At 43.4% G+C, this 20,104-nt stretch overlaps 1 long non-coding RNA gene across 1 annotated transcript; it reads left to right on the top strand.

Annotated features, from left to right (window-relative positions):
* Positions 1–328: 328 nt before the first annotated feature.
* On the top strand, positions 329–13,603 carry LOC131808221 (uncharacterized). Its single transcript, XR_009344732.1, has 3 exons — positions 329–476; positions 5,878–6,089; positions 12,812–13,603. It is a non-coding gene; the product is annotated as an uncharacterized LOC131808221 (long non-coding RNA).
* Positions 13,604–20,104: the final 6,501 nt, after the last annotated feature.

Raw genomic sequence — 20,104 nt, 5'->3', positions numbered from 1 at the left:
AGCAGTACATTTCTGTTGTTGATAAGCCACATCGTCTATAGTATTTTGTTACAACCGCCTGGACCGAGTAGGCAGTAGGGTATGCAGAGCCTTCTCTCTCAGAGGAGAATGCATTTTGTTCACCTTCACATCCTGCCTCTGTTCCCAAAGCTTAGGTGAGCAGCACCGCAGGGCTGTCCTCCTGAGAACCCGTATTTACTCTCTAGGGACTTGACCTGTTCCTAGTGAATGTCAAAAGAAATACTATGCAGCAGCCCTTTGAAATGAAATGCTTTTCTATTGAACCGGAAAATAATCACATCCTCCCATTTACTCTTTAGGGTACAAATTGATCTGACTTGATTTGTCAGGGAGCCAGAACTGCAGGCAAATAGACGCCGGAGAAATCAACCAATCTTTTAAGCCAGCAGTAATTGTTCCTCCTGTCGGCTGGCTAAATGACTTGTGTCTGAGCATTCCACCGTGGGCTGTCTCGAGTACGTGTTTCTTTGTGTCTTACAAGGGCTTGGCTTTTGTGTTTCCAACCTCTCTCCCTCTTATCCTGTCTCCTGGGGCTAATGTCATTGGGGAGCAACCAAAAGCAAAGCATGTAAATAAGAGTAAGGAAAAATGGTATGAGAATGAGAAGAGGTGAGAAGTGGCGTGTAAACCAAGGATGCGTTTTCTTGTACCTGGAGCATTAGCAAACCCGGGAAGTTCCTCTAGTATCAAAGCAGAGGGAATGAAGACCCTTTGCTGGTAATTTGTCCGTTATCTTTAAATTTAAGAAAAGGAAAGAGTTTCAAGATTTTGCTTGTTTATTTGACAGAGACACAGTGAGAGAGGGAACACAGGAGGGGGAGTGGGAGAGGGAGAAGCAGACTTCCTGCTTAGCAGGGAGCCTGATGTGGGGTTCGATCCCAGGACCCAGGGATCATGACCTGAGCTGAAGGTAGACGCTTAACAACCGAGCCACCCAGGTGCCCCTAAAAAAGGAAAGAGTTTAAATAGACAAGGAAACTGAAAAAGAATGTAACTGATATTCAGGTACTAACTATGGAGATTTGCCATTTTGCCATATTGATTTTGGTTCCCTACCTTCTCTTTTTCCTTCTTCATATCTCTCTCCTTCTTCTTTAGAAATAAAATCTAGCTGTGTAGCCAGATCTCTGTATTTCTACTCCACTGTGTTCTTCTTTTTCTTTCCAGAGAGAACTGTTATCACAACACCAGATTTTATCTTTCTTGTTCATTAAAATTTTGCTATGTAGAATACATACAGAAAGAATATGTAGTTCTCTTTGGAGATGAGCTTTTAATATTAACTCTTGTGGTTTTCCTATAAGTATCATTTTGAATTTTTTATATTTGACATCATATTGCAATTTATCCATCCTGATATCGGTAGGTCTAGTTCAAGTATTTTAACTGTGGCATTGTATTGCTTTCCAAATTTATTTCATTCTCCCCTATTGATAAACATACTCTTCCCTACTACAGACAATGCTATGATGCATATTCCTGTTGAGGTGTCCTCAGACCCAAGTATGAGATTTTCTCTTTAGGGTATATAGCCTAAGATACAACCTCAGAGTAGAATTGTGGGGTAACAGAGGAAGCTTTTCTTCAATATTATTAGCTATTACCAAATTGTTAAACTGGGCACTGAAAAACAGTTTGTATGGGGACACCAGGGGTGACTCAGTCGGTGAAGCGTCTGCCTTCGGCTCAGGTCATGATCCCAGGGTCTGGAGATTGAGTTCTACATTGGGCTCCTTCCTCCTCCTGGGGAGTCTTCTCCCTCTGCCTGCCATCCCTCCCTGCTTGTGCACGCGCACGCGCACTCTCTCTGACAAATAAATAAATAAATAAATAATCGTAAAACAACAACAACAACAACAAAAAAAACAGTTTGTATGGCATTCTCCTAATGACTAAAAAGGAATAAGCTGTAGGAAATCAATATAGCAAGACGTAACAAAAACTAGTTGAATCGGGCCAATTGGTTTATTCTCTGTAACCTGGTCCATTATATACATGATTTCTCCTCTTGAAATAAAAATATAATGCAACCTGTATCCTACTTGAGGTAAAATAGTGCGTGGATTACCATATATAGATACCATGTATCTATATATCTATATTCTCTCTGTCTATATATGATATCTCTCCATATTCCATAAATAACAATAGGCAAGTAGCTGGATAAGAAGTCCTAAGTTACCCCTCTGAGCTCCAAACTTTCATTCCCTAACTTTATTTTAAAACTTTGTTGAAATATCAACCCAGCTGAGGATATTAGCTTCAGTGTGTACATAACCTAAAACACCTGTAGGAGAGCAGCTCTTCAGAAAGGGAGGATGTACGAAGCACCTGGATGAGATCGGAGTATCTGGTGCAGGTCTGGGAATCTCTGACAATCAGGAAGAGAAACTGAAGAAGATTTTAATTTGGCTGTGTAACCAGCCTGGGAGTCTATGTGTGGACACATTCACGGATGCTATAGACGGAGCCTCATGTGCTCACCCTAGACCCCCTCGCCTTCTCCCCAGAGGCTCTCCTCTTTGTCTCCAGGAGGTTCCCCAAAGAGTTGGCCTCTCTTGGCTGCTCATTTTGTGCATTGACTCCTTTGTCCGGGGCCCTTATCCTTGTGTGGGTTGGCTGATGGGACCGCGGTACGTCCATCCATAGTTTTCTCCTCCAAGGAAGCCAAAGCTGCTGGGGTCTGCCCACGGGAGCTGGGGCAGGGTGAGGAAGGGAGACATCCTGTCCCCAGCTCAGTCTCCTGGGCTCTGAGGCAGAGTGTGTGTGCCTAGATTTCCTCAAGTTCTTCCTTCAGCTTCTGGCACCATTCCTTTTTTTTTTTTTAATGAGATTTAAAATTAGTCCTTTGCAATGGATTTGCAGTCAAGGTGCGGGGGAACACTAACCCATCCTTGCCATTGTCACCTCGCTTTCCCAGCTCTTCTCCGAGGCACCCCACGGCTGCACTCTAAATCTCAAAGCCTGCAGGAATAGCACTTTGTGGCGGTGGGGAGATGGGACCTTCTTGTTTCTTGGAGCCTATCTAAATCCTTGGGGCAGTTCAAGCAGGACACCCTGTTCTATTAGCATCACTAAAGATCGGAAGGAAGCCGCCTTTTGGTGGGGAAAGACATTCATTGTTTCTCTCACAGGGTAGGTTGGCAACAAAAGCCTGTGAATGGAGAACAGAGTTGTAGAGACACAGAAGAACAAGCTTGACTGGAGCTTAATCTACTGCCCACCCCTTCCTCCCCCTGCCCAACATTACTTAAAACACAGAATCACATTTGAAGAGTCTTTTTTTTTTTTTTAAAATATTTTATTTATTTATTTGACAGGCAGAGATCACAAGTGGGCAGAGAGGCAGGCAGAGAGAGAGGAGGAAGTAGGCTCTCTGCTGAGCAGAGTCTGATGTGGGGCTCGATCCCAGAACCCTGGGATCATGACCCGAGCTGAAGGCAGAGGCTTTAACCCACTGAGCCACCCAGGCGCCCCTGCATTTGAAGAGTCTTCAGCATCCCACCCGTTTCGGTTATCTACTGTTGTATAACTAACCATCTCAAAATGTAGTCACTTCGATTTGATCACCCTCAACCGCTATTCACTATGAAAAAGATCCTGCTAATTCAAAATAGAAATGAAGTTTTTTAATCTAATAAAAGCTACCTATGACAAGAATGTAGTGACTTACAATGACAGTGATATATATTTTTTAATTAATTTATTTATTTTCAGAAAAACAGTATTCATTATTTTTTTTACCACACCCAGTGCTCCATGCTGTCTGTGCCCTCTATAATACCCACCACCTGGTACCCCAACCTCCCACCCCCCCGCCACTTCAAACCCCTCAGATTGTTTTTCAGAGTCCATAGTCTCTCATGGTTCACCTCCCCTTCCAATTTACCCCAACTCCCTTCTCCTCTCTAATACCCCTTGTCCTCCATGATATTTGTTATGCTCCACAAATAAGTGAAACCATATGATAATTGACTCTCTCTGCTTGACTTATTTCACTCAGCATCATCTCTTCCAGTCCCGTCCATGTTGCTACAAAAGTTGGGTATTCAGCCTTTCTGATGGAGGACAGTGATGTATTTTTTCCCACCATTCTCGGTTGGCTGTGTGGTTTCTCTGCTGTTTTCCCCCAGAGCTCACATAAGTGGCTGTACTGAACTGGGGAACCAAAGTGGCCTCACCCATGTTCTGGAAGATGGTCCTGACTGTGGCCTGCAGTGCCTCATTTTTCTCCATGCAGCTCCCCTCCTAGTGGGCTAGACTGGGTTGCTTACATGGTGTTCAGCATTTCAGAGGGAGGAAGCGCCAGTGCTTCTTGAGGGCTGGGCTCTAGAACTCTTCTGCCACATTTGATTGAAAACAAGATGCAGCCCAAGCTCAAGGCAGAGAAGCAGACTCTACCCCATGAGGAGAGTTGTCGCACAATATTGTGGCCATATTTTTCAGTGTACTACATCACTCCATCCTTTCTATGGCATCTCTGCTATTGTTCACCTTGAATAAGATTAGTGAAGGGGTCCTCACTTTTTCCCTGGGCAACCTGTTTCATGTAGACCACCCAGAGCCTTCTCCCTTCAGATGAATACCGTCTTAGTTCAAAATAAGCATCAGGGTCCCATGCTTTTTTAGCGAGTGTTGGGGAAACAAAACATTTATTGGGATGAGTCAAAGGAAACTCACATTTAGGGTACGTAGATGGAACAACTTACTTTGTCCGAGTTCTGTTTGAGCTAGGAATGCCATTTGTGGGAACCAACCTCATTCTGAAGGGCTAAATTGGGCCAGTGTGGGGCTGAGGGGAAATAAAACTAATGAGCTGACCAGGGCTGTGCCTGACTTAGTCTGGAAAGGCAAAGGATAAAGGGGGCCCTTGTGGATTCCAAGTTGTTCAGCTTAGTTCACTAGAGCAAGGAAACCGATAAATTAGTTGGGGAGAAAGTCCTAGTCAGGAATAAAGTGTACCCAGGGCTATATATATCTCAGGAAATTAAGTATCGTCATAAGTAGTTACACGGCACGAAGATGCAGGAGAGGAGAGAGGATGCCGACATGGTTTTGGTCTAGTGCCTTGTTACTCCTAGTGTGTGTGCTGGGCCACCAGGAGAATCTTGGGCCCATCCCCAAACTACTGAATCAGATTCTGCATTTTAACAAGATCCCCAACTAATACATATGTGCATTAAAGTTTGAGAAGCCTGGGTAGCCTTCTTGATTCCATTATATTATATCCCATGTGAGGCCCCACATAAAGCTGGCCTTACTTCCAAAAAGGAACCATGCTTGGTCCTACCCAAGGCTTTCTGGGAACAGAGAGGGTCCAGGCTCACTATGGGCACTCACAGTCTATGGCCCATTTCTCTAAGCCACTGAAACTCTACTGAAAGCCATGAACCCTGTCCCCAGAATGGACATGCACAACCATAGACATGTAGAATTTCATCACATTTCGTGATTCCTCTGAAGACTTGGTCTGGGGAGCCAACGTCAAGAGCTCATGCTCTGTAGCCAGTCAGGACAGCTAGTCATTGCAAGCAGGTCCTGCTCTGGTTTGAGTACCATGGACAGAAGGGGTGGAACCACGCAGGCTTAGGTCACGCGGGGTTCTCACCAAGATGGAAAGTGACGCACACGAAAAGCAAAGGACAGGCACCAACTGTTTACAGAGCTCAAGAAACTGTGTTTATAACACATAGTTTGCCAAGGAGGTGAGAGTGAACAGATGTGTCATTTGCAATTATTCCTAAAGATGTTAATTATGTAAATGGAGTCTCTGATTAGGGTTCTAAAAAAAGAACCCCATATATTATGGAGTGTTAGATGTGCACAATCAAGCATGCTCGCTGACTGTTCCTCTAGGTAATCACTGTTGGTGCCAGACTCATCACCTGGGGTGCCTGGTTTAAATGTACCACCCTGAGAGCCAGAGAGGGCTTCTGGAAGCCCTTTCCACCTGCAGAAGGTGAAAACTGGAAGTGAGCTTTGGGATCCTGGAGTACAGCTCTGTCCTTGTAAAGAGGCAGAACCGGAGGCCCAGAGAAATTACGTGACTGGTCACTAGGAGAGGGAAGGTAAGAGCTCCTGTCTTTTATGTCATCAATTTGCTTTTCCTTGCCTTATAGTGTCAACAAGGACATACACACGTCCATTATCAATTTTCTAGTTGGAGTCTACTTTGTGAAGAGAGGGCCGAGGGAATGATGTGAACCGAATATCTCCCTAACCCACTCAGGGTAGGCATGGACGTATGCGTGTAGGAAAGAGGAAAGTGAGTAGTTAGAATAACAGAGGGGTTTATAGTCTAAGCCGTGCTGTTCAACAGAAGAGCCACAAGTCATCCATGTCTATTGACGTTAGAAATAAATAAAATTAAATAACATTTGAAATTTAGTTGCTGTAGTTCCATTTCAAACACTCCGGAGCTGCGTGTGGCTACTGCCTCCCATTCTGGATGACACAGAACATTTCCATTACTGCAGAAAGTCCTCTTTTGGGGAGGACTTTCTAGAGTCTCGTATCAGAATTTTCGGAGTCTGAATCCCAGTTCTGCCACTTAGAGGAAAAGCTTCTGTGTGTTGTTTAATGGTTCCCAACCTCAGTTTCCTCATCTGTAAAATGGGCACAAGCCTCAGAGCCTCAGTGGCTTGCTGTGAAGATTAGCAAAAAGAAGCTTGTACTTACTAAGCACTAAATAAATGCTATTACTAGCCTCACAAAGCATGTGGGCATCCTGGTTAAGCCTGTGTTTGGGGCATCTGGCTGGCTCAGTCACGAGAGCATGGGACCCCCCCCCCCCCACACACACCCGTGCTGGGAACAAGGAGAGGACAGTGTGGTGTGATTTGTGAGAAGTGGTGGCGGGCCGGGGAAGGTCGCCTCGGGGAAGATCAAATTGTCAGCATCCCGCTGCTGCACAAGGCTGGGTGTGGCAGAGACCTCAGCCTGGCTGTGCCGCTGGTGGTGGTCTCCTCTCCTTCACCGCCTTTGTGCTAACTGCGTGCCTGCTTGTCCACAAGAGGGAGGTAAGGGAAAGGAGAGAAAGAAATCCTCAAAGTCCAGCTGGTTCTTTGCTGGCAGCTCTGGCCAGAGGTTTGCTGGGGAGGAGGATGAAGCTCCTGATGCAAGTAAGACTGCCTTTCCTGAAAGGTAGCTGCGTTTTCCTTGAAGGCTAACCCCCGCAGAGAGGATGTCCCCACCGCAAGGCCATCGGTTACCAGGAGGGTGGTACTTCATGGCCTGTCCAGAGGGCTCAGACCATTTTCACACCTGGCTGGAGGCTGGGCCAGCTTCCCAGCAGCCCTCGGGGCAGCTGCACCTCAAGGGAGGTGGCCGATGGGGAGAGGTGGCAGCTGTCCAGGTAACTTAGTGACATGGCCCGCCACTCCACGGTATCAAGGACGCTGTGGGGCTCGTAAAGCATCGCAATAGGCATTGCGAGAAGGTAGGACAAAATAATTCTGTTTGCCCTGAGGGAATATTCAGCTAATCCAGGAGATGGTGAGCCAAGGGACAAAGGGGACTTGCGGTGACCAAAGAGAAAGAACCCGGTGGCGGGATCTGTGGGTGTATCTTGCTGCCTGGTCTGCCCTCCATGAGCAGCGGGACTGGGGGCCGGTTCTCGCAGTTCTCTGGGCCTCCTCGCTCTCATCACGAGCAAATGTCAGCTGATGGACTGCGTGATGGGAAAGTTCTCCATGGCCAGAGCCCTGGGCTTCACAAGCAGAGGTGGGGATGTGAGTATCTCCGCCACCAAGGAAGACTCTTCCACTGGGGATGAGACTTATCAGATGGAAGTGTAGAGTGTCCAGTTCCACACGGACAACACATTTCTTAGTGCATGTCCCATACGATATATTTGGGACGTTCTTTTTTTTTTAAATTAAGATTTTCTTTCTTTCTTTCTTTCTTTCTTTCTTTCTTTCTTTCTTTCTTTCTTTCTTTCTTTCTTTATTTGTCAGAGTGAGAATGAGAGAGAGAGTGTGCGCACATGCAAGGGGGAGCTGCAGGCAGAGGGAGAATCACGCTTCCCGCTGAGCAGGGAGCCTGATGTGGGATCCCATCACGATCCTGGGATCCTGACCTGAGCCAAAGGCAGATGCTTAACCAATTGAGCCGCCCAGGGTCCCTACTTGGGATGTTCTTATGCTGCAAGGCTATTTGTTGTTTGTCCTAAATACAAATTTAACTGGGCATTCTGTATTTTATTTTATTTTTTAAAATCACTTAAAAATTTTATTTTATTTTATTTATTTGGGAGGAACAGTGTATGAGAGAGAGAGAGTATAAGCAAGGGAAGCTGCAGAGGGAGAGGGAGAAGCAGGTTCCCTGCTGAGCCTGATGCGGGGCTTGATCCCAGGACCGGAGATCATGACCTGAGCCAAAGGCAGACACTTAACCACCTGAGCTGCCCAGGCATTCTGCATTTTGTGTTTTATTTGGCAAACTGCCTCTCACCAAATATTTCTGCCCCTCTCACTGTGCAGGGGGTTGTTTCTGCCTTGCTGCATCCTCTTTCTGGGACCTCCTTGGCCACTGAGGGACAAGGATGGTTGTGACTAAGGCAACACCTCTGGCTTCTCCTTAGGCTTTCACTGACTAGACGCAAGAGCTAAGGGCTCTCTTCACCACCAGCCCCCCCCCCCCCCCCCCGGGAGCAGGGGAAGCCGTAGGAAACTCTCCCTTTTTCCGCTGCCTTCTGCAGACCTCAGCCCTTCTGATGGCTGAGGGAGTGAACTTGCTGTCAGCTCTGAGGGCTCATTCATCATGGGCCTGCTGAGAGCTCGGGCCCCCATGTATGCATTTGGGATGGGAGCAGAGGCCCCATTTGTCCTAAACTATAGCCTTTTTTTCCTCAGTTACCTTTTACCAGTGAACTCTGCATTTGGGGTGTTATTGGGTGCTTGGCGGCTTAATAATAAGCTGATACTTTCTTTCCAACTGGGTCAGTGCATTTCTCTATTTTCCTATTTGGCCTAAAAGGGAGGAGATTTGAGACTGAGGTCCCAAGCCTCTTACATCATTGTTGTGTCTATGAATCAGACTTACTGGCCCACTTAGATCCAGCCTCCTTGATGGGGGAAAAAGTAAAACCGAAGTGGATGGCACATGAGATCATTAGGCTGGGGGAGGAGGAAGAGATCAGATCTGGATCCTCCAGACACCTGTGTTCTTACAGAAGTGGTCTGAGAACTTTATGTTGTAAATAATAGCTTGCTGCATGAAAGAAGGCGGGCAGGGCTTGAGGCTGGTTACCCAACCCTGATGCTTCTAGTTACGGATGTTTACATGAGAAGGTTATCGGAAGATACCTCTTTTTTTTTTTTTTTAACCCCCTCCCTTTTTATTAATATATAATGTATGATTAGCCCCAGGGGTACAGGTCTGTGAATCAGCAGGCTTACACACTTCACAGCACTCACCATAGCACATACCCTCCCCAGTTTCATAACCCAAACACCCTCTCCCTGCCCCCCCGCTTCCCCCGGCAACCCTCAGTTTCTGAGATTGAGTCTCTTAGGGTTTGTCTCCCTCCCAATCCCATCTTGTTTCACTTTTTCCTTCCCTACCCTCCACAACCCCCTGCCTTTCCTCTCAAATTCCTCAGATCATATGATAATTGTCTTTCTCTGATTGACTTATTTTGCTCAGCATAATACCCTCTAGTTCCATCCACGTTGTTGCAAATGGCAAGATTTCATTTCTTTTGATGGCTGCATAGTATTCCTTAGTTTATATATACCACATCTTCTTGATCCATTCATCTGCTGATGGACATCTAGGTTCTTTCCATACCTTGGCTATCGTGGACATCGCTGCTATAAACATTCGGGTACACGTGCCCCTTCAAATGTAGTGATCATAAGGTACCTCTTGAGATCCTTTGCCAGTTAAAGTGGTGGCATTTTCATAGCTCAGGCTCTTATTTCTTGCCTGGACATTTGCCACCCAGCATTGTAACTGCATCCCTCCTATACTTGATTTTCTTAAACACATACCTGATGATGTCACAACACTGCCTAAATCTTACTATTTTCTACAGAAGCAAGTCCTCTCTCCTTAGCAGGGTACACAGGATGCTCTGATACTCTTTGAATTTCAGCTTTTCTCTAGGAATTCCCTCGGGGCTCCCAGGCACTCTGGGTGTAGCCCAGATCAAATGCTAGTTGTCTCCTAAACCTTCTTCTTTACATCTCCAAAACTTTGCACATTGTTGGACCTCCTACGTCTAATATCCTGCCTCTGTGCTCTCTGGTCAATGTTGTCTTTTGAGAACTCCCTCAAATGTCAGCTCTCAAAGTTGTCATATTTCCCTCTCCCCTGATCAAAAATATATTCTCTTCCTCTGTGGTCTCAGACTCTACCATGCTGCATTGTAAATTTTGGGCTGCCAGGTGTCTATTTCTCCTACTTGTCTAGGAATTCCATGGGGACATATATTTGTATCCATCTTTCTATCCCCCTTCAATGTCACATGCCTCTCCTATTTCCCACTTGTGACAGCTTCTGTCACAGAGGGGGCATTCAAGAAATAATTGTTGTGGGCGCCTGGGTGGCTCAGTGGGTTAAAACTCTGCCTTTGGCTCAGGTCATGATCTCAGGGTCCTGGGATCGAGTCCCGCATTGGGCTCTGTGCTCAGCAGGGAGCCTGCTTCCTCCTCTCTCTCTGTCTGCCTGCCTCTCTGCCTACTTGTGATCCCTCTCTGTCGAATAAATAAATAAAATCTTTAAAAAAAAATAATTGTTGTATGCATAAAGACAATAGAATGTAGCCCACAGAGCTGATGTTTCAGTTGTTTTAATTGTGTGACGTGTGTGACTTGTCAGATCAAATAAATCTTTGGGTGGAAATGACTGTGTTGAAATGTTAGTATAGGAGCATACTGCAGCCCATAAAAATCCAATAGATACTGTAATTTAAATGAGGGATATTAAATCTTTATCTCAAGGCACAAATCAGAATAGAGCCACAGCGTGAAACACTTGTAATAGACGAACATTAGCGTCAGTATCAGCATTCAGTAATCCTTCTGTCTTTGGGGCAGAGAATGCCTATTTGGTACTAAACCACGTCTCGTTAATATATACATTGTGACTATGACTTTATGGAAGGGTTTTTTTTTTTTTTTCTTTGTCACGTGAGATTCAATGGGTCAGCAAAATATCTCTGTTGGCAAGTACCTTGTGAGAGGCTGTGAGACTGATCACAGAGTGGGGGGTATTTATTTGCTGCTTTGCCTAAATGAAATCTGGAGTGACACCTCTTCTAATGATTTATTTCCTTTAGTACACACTGGGCATCAATTTAGCTCCCAAAGACTAAAGCTCTTCAGGGGAATCAGAGTCTGGAGATCTTCAGGGGAACAATCACAAAGTTAGAAGCACTCCAGAGAAAGAATACTGGATGTGGGGTCAAGTTTCTGGTCCTGACTCTGTTACTAACTGGATGAAATAAGGCAGGGAAGGCTTTTGGCTACCCAGCCCTGAGGAGTCTGGTTCCAGATGTTTACATGAGATGGTTATTAGAAGGTATCTCTTGAGATCCTGTGCTGGTGTGTGGCAAATAGGGCAGTAAGTGTGGTCCTGAGGAAGTGACACAACCTCTGAGGGCCTCAGTTTCCCAGTATTTGTAACAAGGAGCCTCTACTAGGGATCTTTGAAGACATTTCTCTGCTTTGTCATTTTGATCCTATGTGGTCCTCTGCAGGGACAGATGGACCATGACCTTAATGACGCTTAAGTTTCAGGAATCTTTTCTTGCATAATTCCTTTCAAAAGTCCCAGGAGGGGCCCTGTCAAAGTCTATTACATGGCCATAAATTTTTGTAAAGTTTCAAAAGAAAGATATTTTGGCTGAAATCGGCTAAGGCAGCGGCCTCTTTCTACCCCTCCCCAACTTCATTACAATTCCCTAGATGTTGGGGGACCTTGAAGAGATGGCAGGCATTTTTTGGATCCAGATAAAGGGAAGCTGAGTTGGGGATATGTTGATTTTGATCAATAGTTTAATGATAGGTCTTTATGGTAGTTCCCCTGTTGTTTGCCTTTCTCATGTAAGTATGGCTTCCACGAATATTTCTACCACCTACTGTGGCATGAAGATACAAAGCCACACATGGTGTCATGGAATGAAATGCTCCTACAATACCTGGCCCTGGAAGCAGGGGGAGAAGGGGAGGGAGACAATGCTTGGAATGTGCAGAGCCAGAAGGTGGTCTGTGTCTTGCAATCATCAAACATGTAAAGGTAAATGGAGGATTTGATTCTACAGGATGCCTAAAAAAGGAAAGAAAAAGAAAGAAAGGAAGTGTTCTTCCATCAAGAAAATACTCAGTAATGCAGCATATACCATTATAAACACACTGTTGTTGTTGTTGTTGTTTTTTCTCTCTCTCTCTTTTTTTATGAAAAGGGCTCAAAGTAGAATTTACCAGAATGTCCGCATTTGTAGGAGCGAAAACCTTTAATAGTACTAGAAATAGTAAGTCTGTGAGGTTGCAGGTTTTATGCATCTCAAAATAATTCTTAGCATAGATGACTCATCTTGTCTAGATGAATTCTGCTGGTTTTAGATGACAAGGCATGTAATATTGATACACTGCATTAAAAAGCTTCAAAGAAACAAAGGTTCTAGTGACAGAGCTCCTATATTCATCAGTAAGGCAATTGATGTAGGAGAAGAGTAATTTGGTTTTTCTATTATGTAGCTCAATATATTGTAGACACAATTTAAAAATGTATTTGACATACTCTTGTAGATGTCTTAATTTCAGATTAATTTTGTATCAATTTTCAGAATGGTTGATTATACTCAAATTCAAGTATGAAGGGAAGAAACTCTAAACTGAAATGAAGAACACTAGCAGAAACTTCAAAATGTTTTTTACTTGATCACAACAGAAGCTAAAAATTCTGATGGCCAAAATCACAAAGACAAGGGACATCTGGCTGGCTCAGTTAGAGGAGCATGTACTCTTGATCTTGGGGTCATGGGTTTGAGCTCCACATTGGGTGTAGAGATCACTAAAACAAGTAAATAAACTTTAAAAAACCATGAAGACAAGAAATAGCATGATAGCAAAGAAAATACAGATAAAATGATAACTGAAGAAGGAAATTTGTGTGAATTGGGACATTCCAGGACAAGCGATGGCAAAGCAGAAGGAAAATGTAACGTTCCACTTAAGGACACGGACTACAAAAAGGTTAATGAGTATCATTGATGAAAAGGGTATTTAAAATTAACCATTGCACAAGAAACCTGAAATGCCGTGAGTCTTCTAGTTCACAGCTGAAGGAAACTGGATAGAGCTTATCCCAGATTTGACAAAACTCTGAAAATCTGATGTGACATTGAACAAGTTGGAAGCTGAGGAAAACTTCCCTAAATGATCAATAATAAAAAACTATTTCTTGCAGATTGAATTATGTTTTCCCTCTCTCTATAGGTAGAAAGATGACAGGAACCATTGCTTATCATGTAATGAAATGGCCAAAAATTTAGAAAAATAATAAAGATGTGTGTTATCAGTTCACTTGTAAACATATTTTATCATTTCCCCCCTGGATTCTGTGATGTTTGTGACTTTTTAAACTCCTGGAAATTAGTATTTTATTATGATTTATTTCTTCATTGTAAATAAATATTCAATTTGTACTCAATTTTTATTTGTAATTTTGTATTCTCTTTTGGTTTAAAAAAAAAAAAAAAAGGTTTCCCAAATGATGCAAGCTTTAGGTCCCACAAAATCTGGCTGTGTTGCTGCTCATCTGAGAGCATCCTTTATAGAGCAGTTCTTCTCAAACTTTAATGTGCATGTGAGTTCCTTGGGGAGCTTGTTAAAATGCAGTTTCTGAGATCCTGCATTTCTAACAAGCTCCCAGGTGTGATCTAGGGAGCACACTTTGGGAATCAAAGCTCTAGAACAGTGTTCTCTGGCTGTGCTGATCACCTGTGATGCTCCTAGAAAAACACAGATGTCCAGGCCCCACCCCTCCAGATTCGTACTCAGAAGGTCTGGATGGGGGCCCTAAGGTTGTATTAAAGAAAACAACAAAACACTCCATAAAACGAGAAAGAGGCCCTTTCATACACTGTTGGTGGGAATTCAAACTGAAGCAACCATTTTGGAGGTTGATTAGGCAGTATCTTCCTGGATGAAACCAAAAAAGAAGTCAGCTGGCAAGGCAGCTTGGGAAAGGCAGTTTATAAATTCCCACCCCAGGGTCACAAAGCAAAGTATGGGAGGATGGGCTTTGTTGAGAGAAATAAATATATGACTGGCACAGGGTACATTTCCTGGGATCTAGTAGTTCCATTTCTAGGAATTTATCTAAGTAATATTTATATGTATCAAGATACATGTATATGATTTTTCAATTCCATATTATTTGTACTAAATAAGGAAAAAAGGGCAGCAACCTACCAGCACATCAATAAATTATACAAATTATGGAACACCTGTCCAATGGAATAAAATAGTTAATATTAACTAAACAATTACCATGTATCAGACATTGTTCTAGGTTATTTGTAAGTTATTTACTAAATTAGCCTTCACAACTATCCTGTTCCCATTTTACAGAAGATGTGTTTTATATGTATTGACATGGAACACTGTCCAGGGATATGAGGCACAAAACATGTAGCAGAATACTTAGTGTAATATACTATGCATTGCCAGGATAATACTTAATTTTTTGAAGATTTTATTTGTTTATTTGACAGAGAGAGAGATTACAAGTAGGCAGAAAGGCAGGTAGAGAGAGGGGGAAGCTCAGTGGGGACACTGAGCAGAGAGCCCGATGCGGGGCTCGATCCCAGAACCCCGAGACCATGACCTGAGCCGAAGGCAGAGGCTCAACCCACTGAGCCACTCAGGTGCCCCCAGGATAATACTTTAACAACAAAAAGTAAGACATCCCATTCTGATGAACATTCCTGGGAGATAACTACTGACAGAGCACAAAAATGAAAGGATATTCCGTTGTATCAAATAAGCTGTTTTCATGCACTTTGATTAACTGGTAATACTTTCAGAAGAAGACAATTAAAATGATCAGGTTGATTTGGTGTTCTAGAGTCTTCTTTCAGTTAGTGATCAAACAGATAGGACATACTGCATGATTGTGACATTAGGGATGATGGGAAGAACTGACCCATAGATTTTCCTATATCTTGTTTCTTTAAGCACACACACAAGAGAGACCTACTTTGGTGTGATATGCCCCGGCTTTTCAGCTGACCCAACTCTTAACATCATGCTGTTTCACCACTGGGACTCCATTCCTCCTATTTTAGTCCACAGCAACCTTTTTTTTTTTTTTTAAAGTATATTTTCAGCACTTACCTGTGGGAATTTTAAAACAAACAGGAAAGATCAAAGAAATTTACAGGGAACACTCACACAGCCACCACCTAGACTGGATAACATTTTACTACTCTTGCTCTGTCATTCAGCTGTTTCTCTCTCTACCCCTCCACTGATCCATCTCATTCTGGGGTTGCATTTCAAGGTAAGTCACTGACATCAGTCAATAAATACACTTACCCCTAAATACTTCTGTATACATATCAATAGCTATAGTTTAATATTCATTTATAGTTCTTTTTCTTTCCCTTTGAGGTAAAATTGATACACAAAAAAATGTACAAATCTTAAGTGTACCATTTGATGAGCTGTAACTAATCCTTCCATTTGCTTACCTCCAACTTCTAGTCAGAGAGAACTTGACCATACCTGCGAGTTCCCTCCTGTCTCTTCCCTGGGGCCCTTTCCCCACCTGTCTATTAATCCCCTGTAGGAAACTACTGTTCTGATCCCCTCTCCCATCCTTACCTGTTTAAAAACTTCTATGAATGGAAAGATACAGTATGTCTTTCATGTAACACTTCCTTCAGCATAGAGATTCGTCTATGTTATTATTGTATTTCTTGCTATTCAGTAGTATTACATTGTAATACAGCACAGTTTATTTTCCTATTAATTGATACCTGGGATCTTTGTGATTTTTTTGCTCTTGTGATGAAAACTCCTCCCAATATTCTTATACAAGTATTTCTGTGGACCTACACTTTCATTTCTCTTGGGAAAATACCTAGGAATGCAATTACTTGGTCATAGGATATATATGCTGAGGTCATGCATCCTGGGCAGTAATTTTGCAGGAATGAGGCATGTTCTCCCCAGTGCCTCACACCAGGAGACAGATGTTGTCACCTCTACTCACCACTAACCTTGGTCACTTGATTATGTTGTTGTCTGTTCAATCTCTCCACCTTAAATTGAATATTTTGGCCTTTGGAATTGATTAGTGTTTTATGGGGACATATTCCAAGATCAGTCAATATTCAATTCCTGGTTAAACTTCAAACTACTGCCCTTACCCTCCATTGACCGAATCGACCACCTTTATCAAGGTTGCTGCATGGCAAGTGTCTGTTTCTATCACTTCTTCCATTTTTATGAGTTGGTATTCTGTTAGGAAGCTTTTCTTTTCCCTCAACCATCCATTCAGCATGTATATGAATATGCACGCATGGATTCCAATTTTATTCAGTGGATTGTAATCCATTCCTACTGTTCTTGTTGAAGGGTCCCAGATGCAAACCTATCACACTGGCTCCTGTGTCCTTTTGGCACATCCCCATGTTCATTGAGCCTTTCCTCATTTCCTGATCTAAGATGATAACTCAGGGTCAACTTACATGTTCTCTGTTGCAGCCCTGGAATCAGCCATTTTCTCAAGGATGTCTAGTTTCTGTTTATAAAGGATATTTAGAAACCAAGATCTAAGCACTCAATTTATTAATTGGTACTGGGGTGCCATTGCTCTTAGGCTCACTCAGTGGACAGAGATAGGACGCATATACTGTACATGTGTAAGTGTGTGTAAATGGATGTATATACATATACACACACACATATATATCTGTGACTATTTCTATATCTGTGTACCTGTATATATTTATACACATCCACACAATAATAAAAGCATAAGTTCACACTGATACCTCAATTCCAACCCAACACCTCAGAGTTCTTCCTAAATTTCCTGTTTCAATGTTTATAAATATCTTCTCTGACAATGAGCATTTTGGCTCGGACGATCCTCAGTATATTTACCTATTTGCTCCATCTCCCAACCACACCTGCTGTCTCTTCTACTTGGCAGCTCCACATCCCACACCTTTCTTGCCTGGTGTCTCTCCTCTCCCTGCCCTGAATCCTTGGTCTGGGACACCCCGTCCATGCTTCTGCATGGCTTCCTAAAGGCTGTCACCGCCCTGTGACATTAGTCACTCTGCTGACTTTTCCATGCTGGGAGTAGAAGTGACAGGAGCGCTTTTTGGAGGTAAAAAATGAAAATGAACAAAACCCACCCTCTATTGCATGGGCAGGAGTTCTTAATTTCTCAGCTTCTAGCCCTTGAATTTGCAAAAAGGGGAGCACTTGGTCTTTTAAACTATAAGGGAAAGATTGAGTGAAGCAAGTTACAGTTTTACTTAAGGTCCTGAAAAAAAAAAAAAGGCTTTCTACCAGTCTATCAGAATTATAACTTGTGCCTGCTGTGGTGTCAGCTCTGAGTCTTCACAGGGTCACCCAGCAGGGGCTGATGCTGCTCTATGACAAGCCAACATGCTTACCACCCACAAAGGGGTTAATCAGTAATAAGGAATATCAGCGGAAGCCTCCATTTGTTGAAGTGTTGGCTGTCCTTGGGTGGGCACAGCAGAGGAGGCCCCCAGCCATTCGCACCAGTCCTTGGCGTCTGTGAGGTCTCGGCTGTGATAAGCCTGCTGACACCAATGTCGGGCTCGCCCCCACCCCCTGCCTTGCCCCCCGCTGACTGGAGCTTCATGAGTTTTTCCTCATCAGAGCCTTTGCCTATCACCTTAGGGGAGAAATAGTGCAATAGTTAGTTTCACATTTTCAAGTCCAAGAAACAATCTGGCGTTTGGAAAACCATCTGATAGCCCTTCCTGGAAATTGTAGGATGTAAGCACATCTTGAGTGCACCAAACACCACGCAGGTACCAGCTCTTTCTTTCTAGCTTGGTGTTTACTCACTGCCTCCCCCCCTCCCCCCCAGCCCCCAATCCAACTGCATTCCCTAAACTCACCGAAAAGCATAGGTTTTTAGCTCAGTGTAGATCAGATTGCATAAAGCTGGCCACTCTTGGGGTCTGCCTTCATTTCTGGTAATACACTCTCCACTTACCAGGGAACCTACTTAACCATCTCTGAAATAGTCTTCATTTGCAGGCTTGAGGAAACCAATGACCTAAACTAAGGAGGGCAAATCTGTTTCAATACGAATGCCAGCTCTGATTAATTATTAGCATAGGCTTTAGAGAGCTGTAAGGTAAAGCACTTTGACACCTCTTTGGGGCTTGATAGGAAAGAGTGTTATAATAGATTAGTGATGTCCACCATGAGCATGAAAGGGAGGAATGGGGTAAATGGACACCGTGTTTGCCATCCCTATTCTGGGATTTAACTTTATGTAGCAGGAGATAGGTAAGATACTCTTGCCTAAGGGAGTTAGGAATTCCTTAATTTCAAAACTCTGATTGGTATTATGTCATGTCTGTTGTCCCTATTGATTTATTAATATTTTAACACATGTGTTTCCTGATTAATAACAAGAAAAGAGAGGGGGAAAATGAATATTTATTGAGCATCTATTAATTGTCAATTACTTCTTTTAGGAGCAATTCTATAAAGTCAGAATATTACTCCCCTTATTAAAATAACCAATAAATTAAGACTTAGGGATGTAAAATATTTGTCTAAACCTTAATAGAAAATTTCAAAACCAAGGATGATACTTATTCTGATATCCTTGGGCAGTAGTCCAATCTTGGGAAATTATTAGAGTCTTCTGGGAAGACTTTTTTTTTTTTTTAAGATTTGTTTTATTTATTTGACAGAGCAAGAGAGCACAAGCAAGGGAGCAGGCAGAGGGAGAGGGAGAAACAGGCTTCCCGCTGAGCAGGGAGCCCAATGTGGGGCTCAATCCCAGGACCCTGGCATCATGACCTAAGCCAAAGTCAGATGCTTAACCAACTGAACAACCCAGGTGCCCTAGATTTTTTAAATATTTGAAAATATTGATGACTACATCTTATGCTAGATGAGTTACATCAGAATCTCTGAGGCAAGGGAAGCTCAGGCATGGGAATGGTCGAAAACATGTCCTAGGAGATTGGATTCTGCAGCCAGTGGGGGGAATTGCTGTGTAAAGAGAGTAGGAAGCAGGATAATTAACCTTTACAGAATGCCCACTCTGAGCCCAGTTTCTTCTTTTTTCCCCAAACTCTATCTAACTTAATTCTCATACAATTCCTTAAAGGCAGCATCGTTAGCCCCATTTTCTCTATAAAGTAAACTGAGGCTCAGAAAATATAAGGAAATTGCCGAGAATCTCATAGTATATGTGGAGTTTGAAGGCAAATCTGTTTGCTTCCAAAGCACTTGTTCTTCCCTTATGTTTCTGAATCCGGGATCTACCCTTGTGTTGAGCAAATCTGGATACTACCTAGTTTCCAAATTTGACTCCTACCTGTCATTCCCTTCTTTGACTTGCTTCTCTAGCTCCAGCTGGAAGAAACATTCACAGTCTTAAGATAGTTTTCATGGGAGAGGAATGTAGGGGGCTGACCCTATAGTTACCACCTTCTGTCCTGTACATTGTGGGCAGCTCAGGGTGAGGCAGAGCCAGGAGTCCTGCACGGTGACCTTGCCTCTGAAGGATCTCTGTGTCTAGGTCAGATAAGTTTGCAGTCCCCTCTTCTATCCTGAGGCAGTTCAAAGAGGGACAGAGGAGCTGTGATCTGATCTCCTATTCCTTGAGTCTTGTGCACCTGCATTTCTGCTTTGGCTGTTGTGATGTCACACTGACTTTGGCTCCTTTGGTCAGAATCACGCGTATCCCTGAGCTGATTAAATAAACCACTGGACCCTTAGATTGGAATAGACCTCCAGCTTGATCTAGTTCTAACACCTGTCTAGGGCAAACTGTCCTCTGTGGCGCCATTGTCAGGAATGAATGCAGACGTCATTTAAATACTTCCCAGAGGGGCACC

Source organism: Mustela lutreola, chromosome 9 (assembly GCF_030435805.1).
Source record: "Mustela lutreola isolate mMusLut2 chromosome 9, mMusLut2.pri, whole genome shotgun sequence".
NCBI lineage: Eukaryota > Metazoa > Chordata > Mammalia > Carnivora > Mustelidae > Mustela > Mustela lutreola.
This window is presented reverse-complemented; position numbering and strand designations above follow the sequence as displayed.